This window comes from Rhinoraja longicauda, chromosome 12, assembly GCF_053455715.1.
Source record: "Rhinoraja longicauda isolate Sanriku21f chromosome 12, sRhiLon1.1, whole genome shotgun sequence".
In the NCBI taxonomy this organism is placed as follows: Eukaryota; Metazoa; Chordata; class Chondrichthyes; order Rajiformes; family Arhynchobatidae; genus Rhinoraja; species Rhinoraja longicauda.
This window is the reverse complement of record NC_135964.1, coordinates 16058075-16076533: the sequence shown is the minus strand read 5'-3', so window position 1 is coordinate 16076533 and position 18459 is coordinate 16058075. Positions and strand designations below refer to the sequence as shown.

The 18459-nt window shown below is 44.5% G+C and overlaps 1 long non-coding RNA gene across 1 annotated transcript in view; it reads right to left on the bottom strand.

The window, feature by feature from the left end:
* Positions 1-2275: 2275 nt before the first annotated feature.
* The window catches only part of LOC144598749 (uncharacterized), a 129971-nt gene continuing 113787 nt past the window's right edge, over positions 2276-18459 (bottom strand). The window contains exon 3 of the long non-coding RNA XR_013547892.1: positions 2276-2373. This is a non-coding gene — a long non-coding RNA (uncharacterized LOC144598749). The remainder of the gene's footprint in view (positions 2374-18459) is intronic.

Below are 18459 nucleotides of genomic sequence, written 5' to 3'. Positions count from 1 at the left end.
ACCACACTGTGTGACAGAGAGAGTGGAGCACTCAATATTAAACAAAGGGCAGCATGGTGGTGCAGCTGGTAGAACTGCTGACTCCCAGTGCCAGCAAACAGTGCAGCACGTCATTTTCGACTGCACTGTCCTCCGTCCCCCTGGTGGAGGGGTAGACCTCACATCACATTGCACTGGCTACAGCACCTAGAGGGCATTACATAATTTCTGCTGCCTCAAACGCAAGAAGAAGAAGTGCCAGAGATCCGGGTTCGATCCTGACCTCGTGTGCTGTCTGTGGGGAGTTTGCACGTTCACCGCTTGGGTTTCCTCCAGGTGCTCCAGTTTCCTCACACATCCAAAAGACACGTGGGTTTGTCAGCTAATTGCCCCTACCTTTAGAGAGTGAATGAGAAAGTGGGATACCATAGAACTAGAGTGATGGGTGATCGATGGTCGGCATGAACTCTGGGCCGATGGGCCTGTTTCCATGCTGTATCTCTTAACAAATACACAAAAAGCTCAAAAGACAGGTGTGCAAGTTGTAGGATGAGGATTAGGATAAAAACCTAATAAATTCGAGGCTGAAGAATAAATGCAGCTGCATGTTGTGTTGGATACAACCCGAGCACTATAATGATAAGACAATTATGTCTTAAATTTCAGGCCAAAGCTATGAAACCACATACATGCCTTAGAGCGCTGGAGCTGGTCACAGAAAGCCTGGGAATTAAGTTGTGTTCACCACTTGGGGATTGAAGAGGCCTTAGGAGGGCCACCAGGTCAAATCCATCAAGCAGAGCAGATCCGATAACACTGTCTGGGAATGACATTATATTATCTGCATGTCATCTTGATATTTAATATAGTACTGAAACTTTAGTTTAGTTTAGAGATGCAGCTCAGAAACAGGCCCGATGGTCCTGTGAGTCCATGCCGACCAGCGATACCTGCACGCTAAAACTCTCCTGCCTGCACACACAAGGGCCAAGTTACAATTTTACCGGGCCAATTAACTTACAAACGTACGTCTTTGGAGTGTGGGTGGAAACCGGAGTCCCGAAGAAAACCCACGCAGTCACAGGGTGAATGTACAGACAGCATCCTGATCAAACCCGGGTCTCTGGCACTGTAAGGCAGCAACCCTATTGCTGCGCCACCATGCCCTCCTTTATAGAAAATAAACGTTATCATTCAGCTTTTATAGTAAAGTATAGTTGCCCCAGATTTAGATTAGGGTGGAGTTTCTGTGGTTGGATGAACAACCATTAGTTTTAAACTTTCCCCTCAAAATTGACTAACATGGGCAGAGGATAGAATTTTAACGCATACCTTTGTTAAGCTGAGAAGAATCATTCACACCATCCCTTCTTCGGGCCAAACGAAGGTGCATTTGTTTTGATCGATCTTGCGCCCTGAAGTAGGAGAAGATAGTTAACATTTTATCCCTGACTGCATGGAGTATGGTGGAAGGTTGTTTTTCGGATTGGAGGGGAATCTCAGATTGGACCCGGGGGGGAATCCTTTTCACCCAGGTGGTGGTGCAGATATGGAACGAGCTGGCAGAGAACGTGGTTGAGGCTAAGGGCGGCACGGTAGCGCAGTGGTAGAGTTGCTGCTTTACAGCGAATGCAGCGCCGGAGACTCAGGTTCGATCTTGACTACGGGTGCTGCACTGTAAGGAGTTTGTACGTTCTCCCCGTGACCTGCGTGGGTTTTCTCCGAGATCTTCGGTTTCCTCCCACACTCCAAAGACGTACAGGTATGTAGGTTAATTGGCTGGGTAAAAATGTTTTTTTTTAAATTGTCCCTAGTGGGTGTAGGATAGTGTTAATGTACGGGGATCGCTGGGCGGCACGGACTTGGTGGGCCGAAAAGGCCTGTTTCCGGCTGTATATATGTGATATGAACAACACTTGAAAGATATTTGGACAGGCACATGGATAAAAAGGCTTGACGGGAATTAGGGCAAGCTCAGGCAAATTATTGTCATGTGCACTGAGGTACAGTGAAAAGCTTTTTGTTGCACGCTATCCAGACAGCGAAAAGATTATTTGTGATTACAATCATGCCATCCACAGAGTACAGATACACGATGAAGAGAATAACATTTCGTGCAAGATAAATGATAGTTGGAAGGTCTCCAATGAGGTAGATGGGAGGTCAAGATCGCTCTCTAGCTGGTGAGGATGGCGGTTCAGTTGCCTGATAACAGCTGGGATCTCAGTATGGCTCCCAATATCTCAGAACATGTGGCAATAACAATAAACCAATAAACCAAACCAATAAACCATTACCTTATTTGCAGATATAATTAGTGCAGCAGTAAGGTTAAAATCAGGCCCTTATCCTTCAGTGCTTTATTACTTTGTCCACATCATATGTTGCAGTGTTCTGTGTAAAACAATCAAATGACATACCACATGTAGCTATGTTTCAATGAGTTTCTTAATAAACACAAATAAATATTCTTACATAATCCTGTAGGGTCTAGTGAAGGATATAAACAGGTCAAGTGCACCTCCTCAGCTAAGTGCTTTCTTGAGTAACCAGCTGCCTTAAAGCTGAGGTAGTGATGAGCCATGAATTAATTGATCGCCAGGACAGTCTCGGGAGCCTCAATGGCCTATTTCTCTTCATTACATATGATAGTGAAGTCATTGCCCGTGTACATAAAATGAAAGAGGCTCGGCCTGATAGATTACACTCGTGAACTTGATGGTAAAATGTTGTCTTCTTCCACTGAGATCAAGCCTGTAACTGTAATTTGTAGTTCCGTCTCTTCATGAAACACGTTTAGAATGTTAATGAAAGACCTCTAAAAACGCACAAATTGCTGCAAAGAACACCAGACAAGTTTCCTATAAATCATTATTTTCTAAAGGGTGAAATTACATTAGGTGACGATTGATCTCCATATTTGTGCTTGCTGCTGTATGTTCTTACATTGTGGCAAAAAAAAGAATGAAGTGAGAAGTTTCAGCATGTGCTCCTCCTATTGCCTGGCAATCTGCTTAAATTTCAGGATGATATCTGCATAAATGTAATCCAGTAAATGTGAGGCAATGTGAGTGCCGCCATATGTTAATAGGACGCTACTTTCCCCAGAGTTATGAGATCATGGACTCAATCCCAATCAAAAGTCTTGTATATGGAATCATGGAAACATAAGAATAGAAGGTTATCCCACATTTAATATCTGGCTGAGCATGAATCCCACCCCCATCTCCTCTGGTCACAGAAATGCAAATGTTATTCTCAAAGTTTAAAGTGCAAGCAATTTTCATTTAAAATTATTTATTTCTATATTTACCACCCTTCAAGCAGTGCATTCCAGATCATAACACACTGGATAAAATAACATCTCCTCTGCCTTCTGAACCTTTAGTTTTTACCCTAAAGCTGTAACCTTTGGTTAAAAGCCCACCCAAGAATGGAAAATGTTTTTTGTTTTTTACTCAAATTCTTAACTAAACTCATCGCCCTTAATTTCATTTCTCTCCCCTCCCTGCCACTTTGAGCAGCACTTGGTAAAATGGCGTTTTTCATATCTATATACTAAAACCCTCGTTTGTTTGTTTGTTTGTTCCTGAACTACAGCCAAAACAGTACATGGTAGCGCGACAATTTTCGGCCCACCTTACTCACCGTCGTCCCTTTGGTGCTAATGGAAGTAGTTTCATTGAAATTAGTGTTATATTTTTTAAGTTATTCACATTTTAAAGTTTAAATCTATCTCTTAGGGAGGGACGGAGGGAGGGGGATAGGAGGGGGAGAGGAAGGAGGATAAGAGGGGTTGAGGGGGATGGAGTGGTGGGGGAAGGGGAGGGGAGGGGGAGGGAGGGAGGGAGGGGAGGGAAGGAGGGGGAAGGGAGGGGAGGGAGGGAGGGAGTGGAGGGAGGGAGGGGGAGGGGAGGGGAGGGAGGGGGGGAGGGGAGGGGAGGGGAGGGAGGGGAGAGAGGGGAGGGGAGGGAGGGGAGGGAGGGAGGGGAGGGAGGGGGGAGGAGAGGGTGCTGCACCAATGCAGGAGAGGTTTGGGTCCACTTGTTCTAGTGAGACATAAAACTGAAGCTTTGCTGATCCTCTCAAATAATGTCTATTGACCTAGCAACACAACAAAAATTGATCACTCATTTCATTCTTGTTTGTGGGGAGGGCTCAAACAAATTAACTACTGCATTCCAGCAGAGACAACCTTTAATAACCAATCCAAATTCCTTCGACTTTAAAATGAAACGGCAATAGTTTAAATGTAATGCAAAGGAACTGTAGATGCTGGATTTTTCCAAAGAGACACAAAATGCTGGAGAAAGTCAGCAGACCAGGCAGCCTCTCATGCATTGAAGAACCTCTGCAGTCACTAAAAAGCCGGTTAACCAGTTCCATTGTTCGTAACGATGTATCCTTCTTGGGATCACAACATTCCTAGCCGACGGTATCATCAGTCTGAAGAAGGGTTGTGACCCAAAACATCACCCACTCCTTCTCTCCAGAGATGCTGCCTGACCCGCTGAGTTAATCCAGCATTTTGTGATACCTTCGATTTGTACCAGCATCTGCAGTTATTTTCCTACACATCCCTAGCCGACAATCTTTTCACCTCTGTACACGTAACAAGAAACTCTACTTAACAATCAGATTATCAGGGAACCTCCCTGCCAGAGGTCATGTGTTGCCAGCCCTGATTAGTCCTGGTCTTTACTTGTTTCCACCCCCCCCCCCCCTTCCCCTCACAATCAATCTGAAGACCCAAAACGTCACCTATCCATGTTCTCCAGAGATGATGCCTGACCCGTTGAGTTACTCCAGCACTTTGTGTCCAGCATTAGTTTAAAACATGTCTGGTAAATAGCAATTTTGTTTCCTTTTGCCAATGTACAGGGCTACATTGTATGGCAGAATATTTTTTATTTGGGACATTAGCACAATCTAATATTTTGTTCGGTGTAGATCATTTAGATACGTTTTGTAAAATGTTTAATATGTTTTCCAAATACACTGCCGAGGAATTTAGTGGTTATTTCTCAGTATTTGAGGTTTGATCAATCCCTTAAAAAGAATCCATTATTTGTGATTGATTGGACCCAGGGGGACAGAAAATCATGGAACTGCATATCCAGCAAAATCAGACAAGTCAAACTGGAAATTTGGTTGGGAGATCAAGAGAGCACATTAATCAGCACAGTGGCGCAGCGGTCGAGCTGCTGCCTTACAGCGCCAGAGGCCCGGGCTCGATCCTGACCAAGGGCGTTATTTGTACAGACTTTGTACATTCTCCCTGTGACTGCATGGGTTTTCTCCATGTGCATGGATTTCTTCCCACATTCCAATAACGCACAGATATGTAGGTTAATTAGCTTGGGTTAAAATTGTAAATTGTCACGACTGTGTAGGGTCGTGCTCGTTGGCGCAGATTCGCTGGGCCGAAGGGGCTGTTTCCATGCTGTACCTACAGTGCCCTCCATAATGTTTGGGACAAAGACCCATCACTTATTTATTTATTTGCCTCTGTACTCCACAATTTAAGATTTGCAATAGAAGAAAAACACATGTGGTTAAAATGCACATTGTCAGATTTTAATAATGGCCATTTTTATACATTTTGGTTTCACCATGTATAAACACTGCTGTAATTTCTACATGGTGAAACCAAAATGTATAAAAATACCCTTTAATAAAATCTGACAATGTGCACTTTAACCACATGTGATTTTTTTTCTTATTACAAATCTAAAATTATGGCGTACAGAGGCAAATAAATAAATGATGGGTCTTTGTCCCAAACATCATGGAGGGCACTGTATCTAAACTAAACTAAAGTTAATCACCGATGCTAGGCCAATTAGCGTTTAGCATTTATCATAATGTGGGGCGGCTATTGCAAATGAGCTCCACAGAGCTTGATCCAATGATGATGGGAACAAAGATAGCTGGAGATGAGGTTTTGTTGTATGGGGAAACTAGTTTTTGACTTTGTTTCTCGCACAAAACCGAGCTTATATTACTGGCTATCTTAGATATACAACAAGACAAACTGTTCTCTAAAACACATATTTATTTGAGCTGATATTTGCATTGGTTATTTTTTTATACTTCAATATTCTTTTTACACTACTCAGATTTTGCACTACAATTTTGCATCTTGTTTCAGTTTCTAGATCAGCATGAAAACAGGTCCTTCCATCCACTGATTCCACACCAGCCATCAATCACCCATTCATAACCCGACACATTGGGGGACAATTTTACAGAGGGAAATTAACCTATTAACTTGCACAACTTTCAGATCTAGGAAGAAATCAGCACCTGCAGGAAACCCAGGGAGAACATACCAACTCCGCACAGACAGCACCCAAGGTCAGATTTAACCTGGGTCACTGGTGCTGTGAGGCAGCAGCACTGCCAACTGCTGCATTGTGCCGCCCTAGCTTTGCGCTGTTTAGCACTCTTTGTTATATCCATTGTTTATTTATCATGACTGTAGTTTAGTTTAGTTTAGAGATACAATACAGAAACGGGCCCTTCGGCCCACCAAGTCAGCCCCAGCAATTCCCGTACACTGGCACTATCTTACACACTGGGGACAATTTACAATTTTTACCGAAGCCAATTAACATACTTGTCTTTGTGTGTCTTTGGAATGTAGGAGGAAACTGGAGCACCCGGAGAAAACCCATGCGGTCACAGGGGAAACATACAAACTGTCCGTCTGTTCACTCTTTACTCTCTGAGCTTTATGTGAACAAGGAATTTCATTGCTCCCTGGTATATGTGACAATAAACTCCTTGAATCTTTTAATAATATAGAAAGTCCACAATGTGGTAGAAGATTGGACTCGTCTGATCAGTTTTCAAATCTTTGCATAAAATAATGAATTACTCAAATTATTTATATGATTTATACCATTAAACAAAATCCCAGATGGGATAAAAATATTATTTTTGCACTGAGTGCTGAATAATTTGCAGCTGTTTATTTTGAACTCTGCTCAATTAAATAAAAGTACTGATAAGATATCAATAAAGATATGGAGGTTTGTTATTCTTATGTAAATAATCTTTATGCCAAAAATTATATTAACTTCTCAAGAATTCAGATTAAAATAGTATGTCAACTAATGTGCAGTCCAATGCACTTATATGTATATCTGACATCTTAAAAATAAATCCTGGCAAAACCCTGACTTGTATTTCAAATTAGCTTTGTCACTTTTGCCATGCACAAGTCTTCCACAAGCTTTTCTTTGCTTAGATTTTTAGGTCTTTGCATCAAAATACCTAAAGCTACATTGAGAAATACCTAGAAGTAATAACCTCATAAGATTTAGGAGATTATTAATTTTATCATTCGAAAATGCTATTTATTTTTGGAACAAAATCACTGAACACAATTGTCGTGGTAAAATAAATAAATAATAATCTAACATTAAAATAATGTATGCGCTGAGTTGAAATTTAAGCAGCAAACTGCCAATTCATTATTTTCAATCAGTGAGTGAAAAATGAAGTCATACCACAGCACTTTCTTTGATTTGTGTTTTTTTAAATATTGATAATACACTCCTGATGTTTGTGGTTTAAAGGTCCCCCACAATGTACAGGGATAACAACTTACAGAGCAGCACATTGGCGCTGCCTCACAGGGCCAGAGACACTGGTTCGATTCTGACTATGGGTGCTCTCTGTTCTCTCTCTGTGACTGCGTAGGTTTTCTCTGGGGGCTCCAATTTCCTCCCACACTCTAAAGACGTGCCGGTTTATAGGTTAATTGGCTTCTGTAAATTGCCCCTAGTGTGTAGGATGCGAACCTAGGATGACATATAATTACTGTTGGTCGGCGAAGACGGTGGGCCGAAGGGCTTGTTTCCGCGCTGTATTTCCAAACTAAACAACACCAAACATTTTAAATGAATACAGCGCCTCACATTCACAACTTCAGGGCCATCTCCTCAGCTTCTCCAGGTACACGAGGGAAGATCCTGGTTAAAGCCAACCCAAGATAGAAGCATAGAAACATAGAAACATGGAAACTAGTCTACTTGTGTTATCTAGAATCAAGAGTGTTTAATTGTCAGATGTACTGGGTATGAAACCATGAAGTTATTCTTTACTGCAGATTCACAGTCCTATTAGCACACTAAAACAACAAATAAATATGACAATAATCAATAATTTGGTAAATTATCAGTAATACTAGGTAACCAGACCACAAATAATGCAAAACTAAAGACATAGTGCAAAGAACAAAGTGCATGGTTGATGGTTGCTAAGGTTGGGTTGTTGAGTTTAGTTTATTGTCACGTGTACCGAGGTACAGTGAAAAGCTTTTGTGGTTAGTGTGCAGCGTTCAAGAGCTTGATGGTTTCTGGGAAGAAGCTGGTCTTGAATCTGGAGGTCAGAGTTCTTGAGCTCCTGCAGCTTCTTCCTGAAGGGAGTTGCAAGATGAGAGGCTGCCCAGGGCACTGTGGTTCTTTGATATCATTCGCCCTTTTGAGGCAGCGCCTCCTGTGGACCCCTTCGATGTTGGCGAGGTCTATACTCACGATGGATTGGGCAATGTCTACCACTTTCTGCAGCCTCCTTTGCTCCTGGGCATCAAGTCACTGAACCAGGCCAAGATGCAATCAGTCAGTGCACTCTCCACATTACACCTGTGGACGTTCAGTAGACTTGTCTGCAACGTTCTGAATACTGGAGAGGGTTTCCGCTGTCACTGACGATTTCCCTTTTGGTGGCCCGGTAGAGTTAAAGAAGGCATCATATTAACAACCAGAGAGAAAGCAAACAGTGGAAATAAGGAATGACAGTCATGGAAAATAAGCTTCACAGTGCGAGTAATGTATTTTTCCTGTTATTGTACGTATGGTAATTATCAGTGTTTGAATGGGCAACATCCATGACTGTTTTAACTAGAGGCATGATGCCATTTGATAAGATGACTGCACATTGTCAACTTGGCGCCATCTGCCCGTGGGGAAGCTCAAGAGAATAATGCATCTGTGTCTCGACTGATATAAATGCACGCAGCTGTTGGACTTAAGTTACGGATGTCCTCAGTGGCAGCTTTGGAATGATCCCGTGGGATATGTAAGAGGTTGTGATCTTAACTAGCATCTGTTGGAGATGGGCAGACGGCCTGATTGCAGCTTGTGACAAAATTCTTTGACAGGTTCCTTTCCAAACCAAAGAGATCTCGAACACACTGTTCCACATTTAGGGGAAATTCTATGCATAGATTCCGATATAGATAAATGAGCCTGAAATGATATCTTATCAGTGAATTGTCTATTTTAGTCCTCCACCCCTTTCAGACCAGAGCCCATAGCCTGAATAAAATAGACAATAGACAATAGACAATAAGTGCAGGAGTAGGCCATTCGGCCCTTCGAGCCAGCACCGCCATTCAATGTGATCATGGCTGATCATTCTCAATCAGTACCCCGTTCCTGCTTTCTCCCCATACCCCCTGACTCCGCTATCCTTAAGAGCTCTATCTAGCTCTCTCTTGAATGTATTTAGAGAATTGGCCTCCACTGCCCTCTGAGGCAGAGAATTCCACAGATTCACAACTCTCTGACTGAAAAAGTTTTTCCTCATCTCTGTTCTAAAAGGACATGTTTAGAAAGATGCGGAGAAATTTCTATAGTCAGAGGGTGGTGAATCAGTGGAATTCATTGACACAGAAGGTTGTGGAGGACGTCAATGGATATTTTTAAGGCGGAGATTGACAGATTCTTGATTAGTACGGGTGTCAGGGGTTATGGGAGAAGGCAGGCGAATGGGATTGAGAAGGAAAGATAGATCAGCCATGATTGAAATGGCAGAGGAGTCTTGATGGTCCAAATGACCTAATTCTGCTCCTCTGACTTATGAACCCTATCTTTCGAGGGGCAAATATAATCAAGGGTTCAATGGTTCTTTATTGTCACATATGCACTGCACACAAATGCTTTTTTTGCATGGCTCACAGATACACAGTCCCCATATTTTGGTGCCATTTACAGTAATAGTTTACTTTTTCTTTAGTTTACAGATACAGCACAGAAACAGGGCCCTCGGCCCACCAAGTCTGCACCGACCAGCAATCCCCGTTACACTAGCACACACGACACTCGAGGGACAATTTATAATTATTTCTCGAAGCCAATTAACCTACAAACCTGTACGTCTTTGGAATGTGGAATGAAACCGGGATACCCGGGGGAAAACCGACCCGGTCAAGGGGAGAACATTAAAAACTCCATGCAAACACCACTAGTAGTCAGGAGGACTCTGGCACTGTAAGTCAGCAACGCTACCACTGCACCACTGAGCTGCCCCTGATATATTTACATTGAATATAATAGAGAGGCCTTTGTGCCTTGACAGGAGGTAAGGTTGGTGGTGGAGAATTAAATGGCAGCAGCTCAGAAAAGAGCTTGAGGGCAGATGGTGAAGCAGGTGTGAAACAGTGGGAAATGAATACAAAAATACGCAGTAATAGGATTTCAAAATCAACAACACAACTTCTATTTATACTGGGCATCCAATGTAGCAAAATGTTCTCAGACACTTCATAGGAATCACAAACCACATAAGGATATATTGGAGGTCGACACAAAATGCTGGAGTAACTCAGCGGGACAGGCAGCATCTCTGGAGAGAAGGAATGGCCGACTTTTCGGGTCGAGACCCTTCTTCAGACAGAGAAGGATATATTGGGTCAGGTGAAAGGTATGTTTTAAGGAGCGTGTCAAAAGAAGTAAGAATGGGGTAAATCCCAAAGGAGTGGGGTAAATCCCAAATTTAGGAGCTTGCCAATTAAAGAGAGCTTCACTAATGGTGAAGGGATTGAATTCTGGGATGCTGTCCAGGCTTGTGAAGTCTTGTACAATAGAGAAATAAGGAGGGAAAGGTAACAGAAGGTTTTGAAGATTATAATCTGGAATATCAAGGTTATAATAGCAATGCAGCTAAAAATTGTTTGTCACAATGCATTTGTGCCAGATCGCACTGACAGTTCGCTGACGGTTCCTTAAAGAGCTATTGGCTGGCTGGTTCCTGGACCATTGCTGGTTCCTGGACCATTGCTGATTCCTGAACTGTTCCTGGTTCCAGACCTACTAACCTAGGTGCTGCTGTACAGTGCAAAACATACTGGTTGTCGGAACACACAGGTACATCGAGGGCACTGGACGCTTGAGTAACTCAGTGGGTCAGGCAGCATCTCTGGAGAACATCGATAGGTGACGTTTCAGGTCGTCACCCTTCTTCTGTCTGATTTGGGGGAAAGAAAGTTGGAAGAGAGGAGAGGCAGGACAGAGTATGGCAAGAAATCGGTAAACACAGGTTAATAGGCAGATGGTAGGACAAAGGCCAGAGATAAAAACAATGGTGTGAGACAGATGGAGGGGAGGAGTTTTGAATTGTGAAGCCAGAGGTAGGAATGTGGGAGGAGGTGTTGGAGAAAGGGGGCAAGTCCAAGTTGGGTACAGGCAGTGGCGGATTAACTTAGTAGCAAAAGTAGCACATGCTATGGGCCCACATTTTCGAGGGACCCGCACTAAATGCTTCTTCAGACTGAAGACTTATTTTTAACTAAAATACTTTATTTCTGAGTGTTGTTTTGCACAAGTCAACCTTACCCTTCCCTCCCCACCCTCTCCCCAGCCCCACGACAGTCCCGACTGAGATTAAACGGCCTCTGTAACACACGGCTCAGTTTGGGCACGGCGATCTGTGGGCGTGTCTCGGTCCCCAGCGCTGTGCGGGCCGCTCCGTCCCACCAGTCGCTCCGCACTCTGTCCCGGCTCAGTGACGCTTCCGGTCTGGCCAGCTCCGGCTTCTCCTGCGGCCACTCCGCCTCTTGCTCCTGGGGGGCCCCTGACGAAGCCCCAGTCCACGCTGATGGGCTGCCCGGCCAGCTCCGACCCGTTCAAACCCTCCGTGGCCGCTTGCTCCTCCTTGTGGCCTGGGTCTCGTACGCCACCAGAGTGTAGCCCTTGAGGTAGCCGGTGTGCCGGTCCAGGTTGAGGTGCAGGTTCTTGATCTCACCGTACTCGGCAAACTTGTTGTGGATGTCCTCCTCGATGGCTTCCTCGTGGACCCCCGTCACAAACAGGATCCACCCCTCCACTGAGCGTTGAGGGCCTGGCTCGTCACCGTCTTGTTCCACGGAGTCGTAGTCTTCTCGCACCCTGGATAAAGCGCCTTGCTCAGAGCCAAACCCTCGCCCCTTCCTCTTCTTCGCCTTCTCCTTCAGTTTGTGGACACTTTCGTCACCCTCGTCATCCATGGCGAAGTCCTCGCCGCCCGCCTTATGGAGGTCCAGCAGAAGATGGGTGACGTTTCAGGTCGAGACCCTTCTCCTGAGATGCTGCCTGACCCGCTGAGTTACTCCAGCATTTTGTGTCTACCTCTGGTAGGGGTGCCAACTATAGCACTCCTAAACAAGGGACAAGGTGACGTCACTGCTCTGCCCCCACGTGACCTCACCCAGCCAGTGGCCACGTGCTCCCGCTCCATCAATGGAGGCTGCCCGGATCGGGAGGCGGGTTGCTATACAACCTCCGTCAGGCGGTGCCCGGGCCTACACTGTTCCGACCTCCAGAAGGTAGGCACAGATTTTAACCAGCATCTGCAGTTTCTTCCTACCTATACTGTCTGGGTATAGACAGGCCTACAGTGTTCCCCGAGCCTAATACGGGACAAGGACGGTCCCGTACGGGACAAACCAATTGAGCCCAAAATATGGGATTTCCCGGCTAATACGGGACACTTGGCAACTGTAACCTCCAGACAGTGTAGGCCCGGGGGCAGCCTAACGGAGGTTGCGTAGCAACCTGTCTCCCGGCCCGGGCGGCCGCCATTGGTGGAGCAGGAGCACGTGACCGCTGGCTGGGTGAGGTCACGTGGGGCGCGGGGCGGTGACGTCACCTTGTCCCATACTTGGGAGTGTGGGACCCTAGCTACAAGCCCTCCAATAGCTTAATCCGGCCCTGGGCACAGGACAGGGGAGGTGGTGGAGAAAGGTGGGGGGGGGGGGAGCAGGGGAGGTGGGATGCAATGAAAGGTGCATCTGACTTCTTGCTTCACACCTGAACTTGCTGGTAAACCTATGGGCCTCCTGAATGCTTAGCATCCAGGTCCGTTCCTGCATACTTGTAATTGCCTTTTCAACATTTAAATATATTTGTAACTACTTTACTCTCATCTTCAACCTTTTCAAGGTTTCAAGGTCAGTTTATTGTCACATGTACCAGTTAAGGTACAGTGAAATTCGAATTACCATACAGCCATACTAAAAAAAAGCAACAGGACACACAACTACATAAAAGTCAACATAAACATCCATCACGGTGGATTCCCCACCTTCCTCCTGTGATGGAAGGCAATAAAGTCCAATCTTCGTCCTCTTTTATTCTCCCGCGGTCGGGGCAGTCGAACCATCCACAGTCGGGGATGTCAAAACTCCCGCGTCGGGATGGTCGAAGCTCCCGTGTCGGGGATCTTGAAGCTCCCCAGCGTTAGGGATGTTGAAGCTCCCGCGTTGGGGCGGTCGAAGCTCCCGTGTTGGGGCGGTCGAAGCTCCTGCAGTTTGGAGCTCCCAAAATCAGTCTCTAACCAGAGACCACGAGCTCTGCGAGCTCCGCGATGTTAAAGTCCGCAGGCTCCCGTGGTTGGAGCCCTAAAGTCGATCCCCGACAGGGATCACGAGCTCCGTGATGTTAAGTCCGCAGGCTCCCGCGGTTGGAGCCCTAAAGTCGATCCCCGACAGGGATTGCGAGTTCCATGATATTGTCCGCAGGCTCCCACGGTGGAGCACTCGGTTGGTATCCAGCAAAGGCCGCTAACTCCTCAATGTTAGGCTGCAGTGCGGACGGAGATACGATACGGAAAAAAGTTACATCTCCGTCAAGGTAAGAGATTAAAAAAAGTTTTCCCCAACTCCCCCCCCCCCCCCCCACATAAACCAAGCTAAAGAACACTAAAAACATACATATAACACATACAAACAAACAACAAAGAAGTAAGGCACAGACTGTTGGTGAGGCACCCATTTTCAAATCAAATCAAATTGCTTTTATTGTCATTCAAAAATAGATTTGAATGAAATTGTCGTTACCATGCAGTCATAAACAATAAACAATAAAGAGCACAAGACACACAATTACAGTTTAACACAGACAACTATAACAGTGATTCCTCCAGGCATACCCTCACTGTGATGGAAGGCAAACAAAAGTCTTATCTCCTCCTCTGTTCTTCTCCCACGGTCAGGCAGTCAAATTGCTGCCTCGAGGCGATCGAGGCTCCCGACTTTTGAAACCCCCTGCCGGGCGATGGAAGGTCCCAGGGCGGAGCCGAGCAGGCCGATGAAGGTCCTGAGCCCCCACCGGACGATGGATGGTGCCGCGGCCGAGCCACGCAGGGCGATGAAGGTCCTGCGAATGGGACGATTGAGCCTCGCGATTCGGGGCGGTCGAAGCTGCTACGGCTGGAGCTCCCGAAAACCGGTCGCCAGCCAGGGACCTGCGAGCTCCCGATGTTGCGGTCCACAGAGCCCGCGGTAAGTCCAGGTAAGATGGTGAGTCCAGGCCCTGCGACCGGAGCCTTCAAGGTCGATCCCAGCTGGAGGTCACCAACTCCACGGTGTTAGGCCGTAGCGCAAACGGAGATACGACATGGAAAAAGGTCGCATCTCCGTTGAGGAGGAGATTTAGAAAAAAGGTTTCCCCTACCTCCCACATATACATTTCCCACCACCCCCCACATATACATAGCTAAAAATAGGTCAATACATACATTTAAACGCTAACAATACACAAAGACAGACAGACAGACTGCCGGTGAGCCACAGCCGTGCCTCTTTATCAATTATTGCATTTTATAGACTTTGAAAAGCATCCAAATATTTAACATAAAATCACAGCAACATTATAAGCCTCGACGTTTGGTATAATACCATCCTCAATTTTGTCATTTTATCATGGATGGAACACTTTTCCAAAAAAAATATTTCTCAGTGGAATATGTGAGCTGAAAATTATTAAATATTCAATTGTTTTCCAATTTTTATTTACCAATATCATCGAATCTAACTTCTCAACCTTTCTCAGCTATCTTCTCATCATATCCATGTAATAGGTGTTATTCAAATTCATGACTAATTTGCTTTGCTTTAAATTCAAGATTGATGAGCTTAAAATTCTATCAAAGTAATAAATTATCTCTTTCCTTCGCACCAAGGTGACTAATTAAACCATCTCATTGTACAAGACAAGATCTAAAGTAGCCAGTTAGCTTTGTGGCTAAATTACATTATGCCTATGGGAGGGACCTTTTGGAACACGTTCTATGAATTCATCTAAACTTTTGGCCATTTTGATTTTCCCAATCCATATGAAGATTAAATTCTCCCACAGTCTTTGTATTAATTTTGATGCTTGTGATGCTATTATTTTGAAATAATACCTGACAACAAATCCAGATTTAGATAATTTAGCACATCTAAAGCTTTCTTTACCAATGCTACAATATTACACAAAGTCCCAAGCACCAGTCCTTGGGGTAAACTATTTACATGGAAACCCAAAATTATGTTGGGAATCTAAAATAAAAAATTGAAATAGATGCAAAAAAAAGATTAGGAAAAGGAAATAATAACAAAGAATAAAAAGGTCACAGACCAAGAAAAACAAGATACTGGTGAAGCAACAGGCATTTTTGTCCTGTACTATTAATTATTATTTGAGGGATTTAAATGATGGAGCTTATGTTAGGAGAACTATTAATGGTGTCATTTTAATATGCAGAAATTAAGGATACGTTATTTGTAGTAATTATTGCCAAATCTTCACAAAAGCCCTCATGAAATTACATTTGTTTAAGAGGTTGGGAAGCAAATAGGTTTTGCAAATGTTTGCAATTTATTTTTCTGTTACTATGAATTTTCACCTATTTAAGTATTTCTGAAACACATTTGTGTGGTTGATGGAAATCATGACTTTAGGCAAATTCAAGAATGCTACAGTTGCCAGTCCTACTTTGCAAACCATCCAACCCTATCCTCCCTTTTGGCATGATTATGCCTTTCATAAATCACAAGAAGCCTCAGAGAAGCGAAATAAGTTGCAAAATTATGGTTTAAAATAAGCTAAATGAAATAGAAAACCATAAAGACCACAGTTATGAAAATGAAACTGATTTGATAAAATGTGGCAAAAAAAAATCTACCTGAGAGCACCAATACTTAAAATGACGCAGCATTTAAACCTGTGGAGGTAAGGTATGGATGATGCGGAAGTGGCGGCGCCTAACGGCTGCGGCTCGCTAGCAGTCTGTTCGTCTTTTTTTCCTTTTTTTTTGTTGTGTGTCGGTGTTGGGATGGTTTTTGTATTTTTTTGGTTGTGTATATGTGGGGGGTGGTGGTGTGGGTGGTGTTGGTGGGGGGGTGGTGGGGAGTGGTGGGGGGGTGGTGGGGGGGTGGTGGGCGGGTGGGGGAAACTTTTCTCTTTTAGGTCTCTTCCTCACGGCGCAGGGTGCGGCTCGGCCGCGGGGCCTAACATCGCCCGGTGCGGCTTGGCCGCTGGACTTTACATCGCTGGTGCGGCTCGGCCGCTGGACTTAACAGTGCCCGGTGCAGCTCGGCCGCGGGGCCTAACATCGCCCGGTGCGGCTCGGCCGCGGGACTTTACATCGCCCGGTGCAGCTCGGCCGCGGGACTTTTCATCGCTGGTGCGGCTCGGCCGTGGGACTTTTCATCGCTGGTGCGGCTCGGCCGCGGGACTTAACATCGCCCGGTGCGGCTCGGCCACGGGACTTAGCTGCGCAAGGCTTGGTCGCGGGGCCTTCCACCGCCCGGCTTGACCGCGAGACGTTTCAGCGCCCGGTGCGACTCGGCCGCGGGTACTTCCATCCCCTTGCGGGGACTGTGCGGGTCGGTCGGGGACGAGCTGTCTGTCCGTGGGCGTGGGGAAGAGAGTGGAAGTTTTGTTGCCTCCATCACAGTGAGGGGGTGTTTGGAGTCACTGTGATGGACGTTTGTGTTGGGGTTATGTGTATTGTGTTCTTTTTTGTATGACTGCTATGTAGTTTCGTTCGGTACCTTGGTACCGAATGACAAATAAAGCTCTGTTATACTGTTATACTGTTATGATCACAGCCAGAGGTTCCAAATGCATTGATGGAGTATCCAGAGTGTGGGAGGATTGAGGATTATGACATTTCAGTCAGGCTAAGGAGGTTGCACATATGGTTGCAAACAGTGCAATCTCACTGGCACGGTGGTGCAGTGGTAGACTTGCTTCCTTACAGCACCAGAGATCCAGGTTCAAACCTGACAACAGGTGTTGTCTGTACAGAGTTTGTGCATTCTCCCTGAGACCTTTATGGGTTTCCTCCAGGTGCTCCGATTTCCTCCCACACTAAAGACGTACAGATTTGTAGGTTAATTGGCTTGGTAAAATTGTAAATGGTCCCTAGTGGGTGTGGGATAGTGTTAGTGTGCGGGGATTGTTGGTCAAGATAGACATAGGTACAGGCATCCAGTTCTGAAACAGGCACTCTAGACAGTCATTCAGAAAACCTATCAGTCATTGCGATGTGCCAGATGAAGGGCTTTGGCTTCATGGCAACAGGTTATATGAATAGTCATGACCAATCTACACCTCTGCTCTTTTTACCTGCCTTTATTCCAAGTACATTCAATTCAAATATTACATATATAATATTACAATACGTAATATAATTTGGTTTAAAAAAATAAAACATCGAAAAAGTTTTATATTGCACAATTAACAAATTCTGATACTAGTAGATTTGGCTCTTATGCCTTTTCTCAAAAATTCTTGAAAAGGATGTTGAATTAGAATATAAAACACAATCCCGTGCATAGTATGCCAGAGATTGACAGAGAATTGTTGAATGCTAGAATATTCTCAAGTTTTAAATATAATTTTCCCTTTTAACTTCTGGTTATTTACTTGAAAAGGCTGTTGCCTTGATTTGGTATCACCTTAAGATTGAAAGTCCTAAGATGATACCAAATCTAACACGTGGATTTTTTTAACAAAAGAAACATTTTGCAATTTTGCAATTTTGCAAAACACTGAAAACACACAATGGTCCAACCAATCTTGTGAAAAACTTGAAACTCTTTGTTAGGAACAATGTGCATTCTAACCTGCAAAAGTCTGTGTTGATCACTTCAATGCATGCGTCTATGACTATTTGATTTATCAAGTCATTTTGAAAAGATTCAGTAGAACAGTTTCTCATGTATTTCATGCCTTCATTGTATGGTTTTGTTTCAATAACAAAAAATAGATTTTAAAAAATGGCCTTGAATCGTGCTGAATATTTGCAGCTTCAATTTTTAACTTAAAACGGGTAATCTTTTCTTCGACATGTAACGATGATGAACAGGTAAGCTAACAATGAAGAAAGTATGAGTAAGTAACCATTGACCTTTCAAAGCATTGTTAGACCACTCCGTTCTAG